Genomic DNA, 10,466 nt, shown 5'->3' with positions numbered 1-10,466 from the left:
TCGCTAGATGGTGGAGACGCTGCCCTCGCTCGAAGTGGTTCCGCGGGGGTTTTTGACATGACCGTTGATTGACGCCGTACTTGTAACACCCTGAATTTGGGGGTATAAAATTTCTTTGCTCATATTCACAAATTCAGGTGTTACTTCCCTTTTCTCATCCTTCCTCATTCTTTTCTTTCTCATTTCTATAGGAGAAAAGTGCTTATTTCATTTGTAATTATAGTTTAATATGGTTAAACCCTAAGGGAGTATGAGTTGTTGCATCATGTTGAACCCTAGATTTCACTTTTGCTTGGTGCATAATTCTTGGAAAGTCTAATTTGAATTTGTGGCTTTTTTGGATTTGAATCAAATAGAGAAAATAAAAAGAAAAAGAAAAACAAATTCCAGAATAAAAAGAAAAGGAAAAGAAGCCCACTCCCCCGCCCTCCTCGGCCTTTCGGCCCAGTCGGCCCAATCCCGCGCGCGCCTCCCCCCCCCGCTCTCTCTGCCCTGGCGGGCCCGCCCGTCAGCGCAGCCGCCTTCCGCGCGCCCGCCCCCGCTCTCCCCTCTCTCTCTGCTCGCGGGCCCGGCTTGTCAGCCCCGTCGTCCTCGCGTAACCGCCGCCCGAGCTGCGCGCGCCCGCCTTCTCCGCGCCCACGTCGCGCGTGGAGCTCGCAACCGCCCCGCCCCTGGCCACTTGAGCCCCGAGCCCCACTCGCCCTCTCCCCCTCCCCCATTTGCGCTCCAGCAGACCCCTCTTCCACCTCTCCCTCGCTGCGCGCACGCTAGAGCGCCGCCGCCACAAATCCCCGCCGTCCCGAGCTCGTTTCCCGGCCGCCGTTGGAGCTCCGCCGTGTCCGTTGCCACGGTGAGCTTCGCCCCGGCGTCCGCAACCCGGGACGTGCCCCAATTCCCTCTCCCCCACCCTATTTCTCTCTGCCCGCGCTCACCCGCCGTTCCCCGTGCAGCCGCGGAGGTCCGCCACCGCCGCCCCGGGCCACCGTCGCGCCATTGCCGTCGCCGAGGAGTCCCCGGAGCCCGCCTTGAGGTAAAGAACCTCTCCCGCCCCTATCGACCCGTGTATTGCCTTCTGCTGCGTTTAATTCCTCGCCGGAGTTGTTTCATGCCGCCGCCGAGCCGCTCCACCATGAACCGCCCCCCTCCAGTGTCCCTGCCCCGACCCAGACCCCACCAGAGGATTCCCCGTGCCCTCCCCAACCTTCCCGGCCGCTCAGGTCGCCTCGGAGGCCCGTCAAGCGCCCGCGCCCCTCGTCTCCGGCGAGTCCTCCGCCGCGGGGACGAGCGCCGCCGCCCCAGCTAGCCGTAGAAGAAGCCCAGGCCGGCCACCCGATCCCCACCGTCCGTCCCAGATCGGGCGGTCCCGTTTTAATTAGGCCGAGCCTAATCCCGGCCGTCCGCCGGAGATCCAGCGGCCCAGGCCCGCTTACCCCACACCCCGCCTCCCTGCCAGTTGGGCCCCGCCTGTCAGCCCGCCCGCGCGCTCGCGCTGCCCGCCGGTCCCGCCTGTCAGCCCGCCCGTGCCCGCGCTGCCGTTTGGGCCCCGCCTGTCAGCCGCGTGCTCGCGCTGCCCGCCCGGCCCCGCCTGTCAGCCGCTCCGGTCGCCGCGCGCTCGCGCGCCCGCCCGCAGGATCTAATCCCGGCCGTTCGCTTTAGATCTGACGGCCGTAGTAGCCCGATACCCCTTCGCCCGCGCGTTTTCTTAAAGAGACCCCCGGTTTTCTGGAATTTGAACCCGCCGTCCCTGGTTTCTCTCAGTTAGGTCCCTGGGCCTTTTATTTAATTCAAAATAGGTATTTAGGGTATATTTTTAATCCCCAAACTTGTAAAATTCATAACTTTGTCATATGAACTCCAAATTAGGTGCTTCAAATTGCAAAATGCTCATGATGTTTTTGTCTATCTATTTAAACAATGTTTCCCTGCTGTTTCCATGTACCAACTAATGGTTAATCATTAGGATAGGATTAAGGTTATTGGAACCCTATTTGAGATAATTAGAAGTTGGTAGACTTTAATAAAAGTTAGAGTACTTAAGTTTATGGACTTAAACACTTAGGTTTAGGAACTTAAAACCATGTAATGATTTAATCCCACCCCTGACTTAAACCTGATTAGTGGATAATGAATCACTTTGTATAGTCCTCTACCCCAGACCTAGGGAACACCAGAGTGCCCATCCTTTTCTGCTATGAACTTGTGATCTCTCTCTGCTGCATATGTTTGGTATGTTGCTTTCTGTTTGTTATTTTCCCAAGTGCATAGTGTGAATGATTACTTTACGTAGACAACGAGCAGTCTGTGTTTCCCGAGGAAGTTGTAGAGGAAGTCCCTGATCAGCAGTTTGGTGAAGGCAAGTGTCCTCTGTCCCATTATGTCCTATTCATTTATAACTTACTACCCCGCATTACTTACTTGAAACCTAAGGATTGACTAGTTTTACACTTTACTTTATCCTTGATGACCTTATGGGCTGTTATGGTTAGCACTCTGCTATTGCCTTAACTTAATCAATGAACATGATGTGACTATTTATGATACTGTTATCCTGACGATGTTGATGATCTTGTGATACTCTAGGGGGCTCAGGCTGTTTCCTGAGTACCTCTCCGTAAGGACTTGTTCGTTGAGAGACCACCCGGGATAACAGTGCAACCATGAGGGTGAAATGGGATGCCCTTAGCTGATTAATTGGATGAACTAGAGGTGTAGTTGCTTAGCCGTCGTGCCGTCAATGGGGTCCAGGCACAGTGCTTGCTCTGCCGAGGCTGAGTGCCGAGGTTCTTTCGTTTTGCTCTTTGTTAGTCACTCTCCTGCGGGGAGGGGTACTGTGTTTATCAAACTGGAGAAACCTAACGGGCAGCTATGATCTCTGGGGAATCTTTGTAAAAGCTACGTAGTGATGCCCTGCCGGACCACCTAGGTAGTGGTCAATGGGGATTAGCTCTCCCCGGGTAGAAAGGGAATCATGACTCATGGGTAAAGTGTGCAACCTCTGCAGAGGGTAGTGAAACTGGTATATCAGCCGTGCTCACGGTTAAGAGCAGCCTTGGGATCCTCTTTGATTAGAGATACAGATGGTTCGAGATGCAAGGATTATGTTATGGTTTTGGTTCGAATATGATGATGTTGTTCCTCGATGAGGAAATGGTTTACGGGTTGGTTAATGCTAAAATCTGGCTTCTACTAATGATAAATACCTGACCAACTAAAAGCAACTGCTTGAGCCTAACCCCACATAAAGCTAGTCCACTTCAGCCAAACGGGACATTTGCTGAGTACGTTGATGTGTACTCATCCTTGCTTTACCACAAAACACCAGGTTGTCCGCATTGTAACCACTGCTCAGGAGAAGGTGAAGCTGTGGAAGGAGACTTCCAGGAGTTCCAAGATTACGACGAATTCTAGGTGTGGGTTGGCGGAAACCCCCAGTCAGCTGCCTGTGGAGGCCTTGTCTTTACTACGTTTCGCTAGTACTTTGATTTACCTGTTAAGACAATGACTATGTGGATGTCTATGACTCTGTGATGTAATAAGTTAATACTCTTTTATGTTATTATTCGAGCATTGTGCGATGATGTTCATTTATGTAATCGCTGTGTACGTGAGTTCTGATCCTGGCACGTACATAGTTCGCATTCGGTTTGCCTTCCAAAACCGGGTGTGACAGTACTGTTGAATTGCGGGTTTCCCGAAGCGTCGCGCCCTGTGTATAAAAGGGGGCGGGGGGCGGTGCGTTTTGAACCTTATCTTGCCGCGCTCCGCAAAAACCCTAACTTCCTTCTCAAACCGCTCGCTGCTCGTCTGCCCTCCTTGCTCTTGCTCGTCGGAGATCTGGCCCGTGTGAAGCAGACCGCCCGCCGCCGCCGACGGTACATAGCGATGTCGTCCTCTTCCTCTTCTGCTGTCGATACACCACCGGCCGACGCGTCGTCCGAGAAGACGCTGAGCAATGTGGCGGCGGAGGAGTTGTGCGCCGGTGACACAGTGGAGTTCGGCGTGTCGCCGATGTCCTCGGTCCGTGTGCAAGACATGCAACAGCTTGGGTATTTCGGCGGCGGGGTGGCACGTGTCCCGGGGACAGAGGAGGTCCCCGAGCCGGAAGGCGAGTTGGTTGTCTTCGAGGCTTTTTTCGCCGCTGGTCTTCGTCTGCCCGCGCATCGATTTGTGGGAGAAGTTCTACGTAGGTTCGACGTCCAGGTCCACCAGCTGACGCCGAATGCCGTGGTGGCCCTGGCAAAATATGTCTGGGCAACGACTTCGTATGGCGGGCAGCCCTCGGTCAAAGTCTTCACGAAGTATTATTGTCTGCATTGGCAGAAAAGGAAAATCGGAAATAAGATTGCTCAATTTGGATCTTGCACATTTACGTCGAAGACCGACAAGACTTCGATGGAAGTCGTTGAGTTGGTTCCCTGCGCCCGCAATAAATGGGGCAACTGGTGGGAATTTTGGTTCTATGTTGCCGAAGGTACAGTCGAAGACCATCCGGGGCTCCCAGTGGCCGAGATGTGTTCGCATTATTACTCAGCGTACCCGCAGTTTGAGGTAGCGGAGGAGGATAAAAATGAGGAGGCCCTTCGGTGTGTGGCCCGCATGAGTAGCGGACACGATCTGGTTGAGGAGTTTATCGGGTATGGGGTATGGCCCTTGGCGCGTGGCTGGGCGCTGGGCGAAGTATGCCCTCGCCAGATGCCTTCCCGCGGCGGGATGCTGGTGCGGAGTCCTACCTTCGCACTAGATTTGCATGGCCGAGATCCCGCTGCATTCGTGCGTTAGGCGGAGGATGGGGCGGTGCGGATTGTTGGTCGCTACGTGCCAAAGACGGAGGCCCAGCGGAGTTGGGATATACGCGGATCCAACGACCGCCTGAATAGGGTCTTCGAGTTGAACTGTTTGCCGTATGGCGGTTATCCCGGGCAAGACGCTGTCGACCGCCGCGGGAAAAACCCGGCGGCTGAGACTGAAGACGACCCCGCACCGGAGGCTGCCCCATCCACTAAGAAGAGGAGGCTAGGTACTGCGATGGGAGAACTGGGGGGTCTCCGATAGTTTTGCTATGGAATTGATGGGGACATGCGCAGCCCCCGGGGGAAGGATGTCTTCGCCCGAGCTCCGGGAGTCTTCGGCGCGGATGCTGGAGGTTACCGGGGGTCGATGGCCTAAGAACGTTCCTATCCCCCGCACGGCCGGCGAAGACTTCTTTACATCTCGCATGGCTCGTGACTTGAGAGTGTTTCCTTACGGACGGAATATTGCTGCTATTGTGTCGGCAGTGATGAACAAGGATCGCCAGGAAGCTGCGCAGAAGCGTCGGGCGGTCATCAGGCTTCCCGAGGCTAGGCCGAAGAGGGCGCCCCTGGGTCCAGCAAGGTGCCGGAGGGCGTGAAGGCGGCCGGCGCCGGCGGGACCAAGTCTGCCTCGGCCGGAGCCGCGAAGGCCCGAGAATTGCCTTCGCCGGGAAAACGCGTTGCCGACTTCGGCACCGATATTAGTGTGGACGATTATCTCATTGGTAAGTTTTTTTTGACTGGTGATACGTTGCAGGATCGGGCGAGGGGCAACTTGTTGTTGTTCCGCCTGCGGTGGCGACCACGGTGTCTGCCGCGGTGCCTGGGGTGAAGGGTAGCGCTCTCAGCGCTGGCGGTGAGATTTCGGCGCTCACTGCCGTCAAGGACGAAGCGGGCACTGTGTCCCGCCGGCTGAGGGAGGCGTCGCAGCGGCTGAGTCAAGTAAGTTGAGCTAGACTTCGGTGTTTACCGCTTTCATGGGGATTGTGGTCTCATGTGTGTCTGTTAGGCGGCCGACTTCGCCGACCGCGTGGCGTCGGGGGCCCTTACTGCAGACGTGTCTGCCGAAGTCGAGAGACTTCGGGCGCACCATGCTGACGTCATCCGGGAAAAGTCGGCCGCGGACAGCAAGTGCCGCAAGCTGGCGGAGAAGGTGGCTGCCCTGGAGGGCGAGAGGACGGACCTCCGGCGCCAGCTGGTGGAGGAGAGGAGGTAGGCTAACCAGGCCATTGCCAAGGCGCAGGCGGCGCAGACGGAGGCCAATTTGGCGCGGGTGGAGGGTAGTCTCGCCAACCAGCGCGCCGAGGAATGGGAGGTGCGGTTTAACGCTCTATAGGCCCGCATGGAGAGGGCCGAGGCCTCTACGTGCTCGGAAGTTGAGCGGACGCGCAAACAGCTCGTGGACTCATACCGCGAGCTGGGCGCGCGGACTGCTGACTTCGAAGTGCCCGACCGCTTCCTCGAGTGGCTGCAAGAGGAACTATTGGCGCTCCCGACCATTGTGGAGGGATTTATGTCCTTTGCCTCCCTCGTCACCCGCGAAGGGGCGATGAACGCGCTGTCCCGCGAGGGGTGCAGTCACTATGAGGTCTTCGACCGATCTGATGAAGATTTTGGGCGCGAGATTTTCAAGGTCGAAGACCCTATGGTGAAGGACTCCGCGGGTGCCCTCTTTGACCGGATGTGGGGCCCCCACGGTCGGGAGGTGGTGAGGGAGCGGTCCGACCGGGCGAGGGATCAGGTAAAGTTTGTCTTTTGTTTAGTGTTGTTGAATGTGGGGTATGCGTGGGCTTGCTGAATCGGTGTGCTGTGTTGTAGGCAGCGCGTGCCGAGGTCGTGGAGGACTTCGGACCCCTGAACAGCGTGCGGCCCGAAGCGGAGGCCAACCCGGTGGTGGCCGAGGTTGAGGTCGACCCGGTGCCGCCCCCAGAAACCGGTGAAGGTTCCCTCGCTGCTCCTGCGGCTACTGTGTCCGGTGGAGGCTCGTCGCCAACCGCTATGCCGAGGGTGGAGGATCCCCCGAAGACGGCGACGGAGCCGGCAGCGGAGGATCCCACGGCGGCGGTTGGGTCTTCACAGGTGGCTTAGTGGGTGTGGGGGTAGTTAGAGAATTTTGTCTATGTTGCTGAACCTTGGTTGCTGCGCAGGTTCAAGATTTTGGGCCTGCGCACGCAACCGCTAATGGTAATTTTGTGGCGGCTTCGACCGTGGATGCTGGGAATGAATCAGATGAGTTTGCGTCTAAGTTTTCTGATTTTGGTGACTCTGGGAGTTCGGTTGAGTGGACGGAAGAGTCTTCGGATGAGGACTTGGATTACTTTGCGGCTTTGGATGTGGCTGCGGCGGAGGCTTCTCCGCGTGTTGTGGATGCTGAAATTTTGCCTAGTCCGAGTGCTGGGCGTAGGCGGCGAAGGACGGTGGCGAAGCATAGAGTGAGTGAGGTGGATGGCGGTCGGCTTCATGTGGGCAGGGCTGGCAAGCGGGAATTGTTGTCCTCGCCGGTTGGGGCAAGTGTAGGTGAGGGGGAGTTGCGAAGTCTTTTTGAGGGTGAGGAGCTCAGGATAATGCTATTTAACTATAGGGAGATGGGAATCATTCCGAAGGTTGAACCAATGTAAGGTGTGATGCCCTCGCTTGTACGTGTGTAACTATAGTTTGTATGATGAGGTTGTGCGCCTTCGCGCATCTGGCTATGTCCATAGGGGCGTTGCGCGCTTGGTCTGACACATTTATTATGTTGGTCCGGCTGCGCCTGTAGTTGGTCTGTGCGCGGACGGTTTCTTGGTGTAGACTTTTGCACTGATGTAATGCGCTTGCGTTTTGGCGCGTTTGTTGAGCTAGTCCGGCTGCACCCTTAGGCGACTTTTGCACGGATAGTCTTTTGAGGAAGACTTCGATTTTGCGCACTTGTTGTGCTAGTCCAGCTGCACCCTTAGGCGACTTTTGCACGGATAGTCTTTTGAGGAAGACTTCAATTTTGCGCACTTGTTGTGCTAGTCCGGCTGCACCCTTAGGCGACTTTTGCACGGATAGTCTTTTGAAGAAGACTTCGAGTTTGCGCACTTGTTGTGCTAGTCCGGCTGCACCCTTAGGCGACTTTTGAGCGGAGTGTCGCACGCGAGGGTAGCTAGCGTTGCCCCTCGTGGTGACTTTGTATTGGTCGAATGTCGAAGACCGTCGACGCGGTTTTTTTTCGACGTAGATTTTTGCGGGGGATTTTTTGCTTGTATATTACATGGCTCCGCCTCGTTAAAAACCTCACCCCCCGGGAGGAAAAGAGTGCGGGCCAGAAGAAAATTGTTTTGCGAATTACAAGGGCGAGCTGGCCCTGAGGAGTCAAACAAAAAATTTGCAGAGATTATCAATGTTCCAGGAATGCTCCAAGTCCTCTCCAGATGGCGTTGCGAGCCTGTACGCGCTGGGGGACGCCTTTGTCTTGACGATGAAAGGGCCCTCCCACTTGGGCTCCAGCTTGCCCCGGGATTCTGTCCGAGCTGTCCGGACGAGTACGAGGTCTCCTTCGCTGAATTCCCTCGGGATGACTGTGTGGTCACGCCATGCTTTTGTTTGGACCTGGTATTTGTTTAGAGCCTGTAAGGCGAAGACGGGTTCTCCATGGATGAGGTCCTTCGAAGTGGGCTCGTCCACGTCGGGGACAGCTGACGGGACTGTCTGTGGGGACCCATGTTTTATTTCTTGCGGGGTCATGGCCTCCAATCCATATAGAAGGCAGAAAGGGGTGAACCCAGTCGCCCTGCACTCAGTCGTGTTTAATGCCCAGACCGCTTCAGGTAACAAATCGACCCACTTGCCCTTTTTATCGTCGAGTAGCATCTTCTTGACAGCTGTGAAAATTTTGCCATTTGCGCGTTCCACAACTCCGTTGGACTGCGGGTGGTATACTGAGGCGAAGGCAAGCTTGGTGCCAATGGAGAAGCAGAAATCCTTGAAGTCTTGGCTGTCAAATTGCTTGCCATTGTCAACTGTGAGTTCGGACGGGACTCTGAAGCGGCAAACAATGTTTTGCTAGAAGATTTTCTGGGCAGTCTTCGATGTTATTGTGGATACAGCCCTCGCCTCGATCCATTTGGTAAAATATTCGACAGCGACGAAGGTGAACTTGAGGTTTCCCTGGGCCGTGGGTAGGGGCCCGACGATGTCCGGGCCCTAGCGCTGAAGAGGCCATGTGTGGGCGATCAGCTTCGTGGACTGCGAAGGGCTTCCCGATCATGGAGAAAATTTCTGGCAGGCTTCGCAGGACCTTATGACTCGATTTGCGGCGCAGATCATGGCGGGCCAGTAGAAACCTTGACGGATTACCTTTGCGGCTAGTGCCCTGGGCCCTACGTGAGAGCCGCAAGTCCCGCTGTGTACTTCGCGCAAAATTTGGACGCCTTCGGTCTCTGTGACACATTTAAGCATGGGTTGACTGATCCCCTTCTTGTAAAGCTGTCCTTCAATTAGTGTCAAGTCCCGGCTTCGATGTTTGAGGCGCTTGGCCTCATTGATGTCGGTTGGATGATAGTACCCCTGCAGGAACAGGGTTATTGGTGCCCGCCAGTCTTCGGTCATGATAAGGTTGACTATGCGGTGGCCTTCGCTGTCATTGGTTATTTGGAGCCCTTCTGGGCTGCGGACGGCTGGCGTGCCGATGACATGGTAGAATACATCGGAGGGCAGGGCCTCGCCTCGAGCGGCTGCCTTGGCCAACGCGTCAGCCTCCTCATTCTTAGCACGGTCCACATGTTGTAAGGTGAAACCTTTGAATTGCCTCTCGAGGCTACGGATAGCTGCGAGATACTACATAAGTGCGGGGTCCTTCGCTGCGTAGTCTTTCTCGACTTGGTCGGCGACTACCTTGGAGTCCGTTCTGATGATGCAGGTGGTGACACCAAGGGCCCTGAGCTTGCGAAGGCCGAGGATGACAGCTTCATATTCTGCTATGTTGTTAGTGCATCTGTCAGACTCTAAAGCAAAGCTGAGGCGTGCTGCGTATCTGTGCTTGACCCCTGTGGGTGAAGTAATGACTGCAGCGGCGCCTGCCCCCGCATGGCACCATGCGTCGTCGCAATGGATTGTCCATACTTTTTCTGTCGACGGGTCCGGCTGTGTTGTTGGCCCAGTCCAGTCGACAACGAAGTCTGCCAGGACTTGTGACTTGATGGCTGTCCTGGGTTCAAATGTGATGTGGTAGCCAGAAAGTTTGGCTGCCCATTTGGCGATCCGTACTGATGCCTCCAGGTTTCTAAACAGTTCGCCGAGTCCCCTATCTGAGGTGACCCGGACCTTGAATGCCTCGAATAGTGGCGCAATTTGCGCGAAGCCATAACGACTGCATAGGCAATCTTTTCTAGTTCCGTCATATTACATTTTGATGGTGTGAGCACTTCGGAGACGTAATAAAATGGACATTACCTGATCATGCCCTCTACGGTCTGCTCTTGAACCAGTGCTGCGCTGACCGCATGTGGCGAAGCCGCAACATAGAGCAACAGGGGTAGCGAAGAGTCGGGGCTTGTAAGAATTGCCAATTCCGATAGGTACTGTTTCAATGAGGCAAAGGCCGACGCCTACTCTGGTCCCCAAGCGAAGTCTTTTGCACCGCGGAGAGTTTTGAGGAAAGGGAGACTTCGCTCTGCGGATTTGGAGATGAATCTGTTGAGGGCGGCCAATCTG

Source organism: Zea mays, chromosome 1, assembly GCF_902167145.1.
Source record: "Zea mays cultivar B73 chromosome 1, Zm-B73-REFERENCE-NAM-5.0, whole genome shotgun sequence".
Taxonomy (NCBI): Eukaryota; Viridiplantae; Streptophyta; class Magnoliopsida; order Poales; family Poaceae; genus Zea; species Zea mays.
This window is presented reverse-complemented; position numbering follows the sequence as displayed.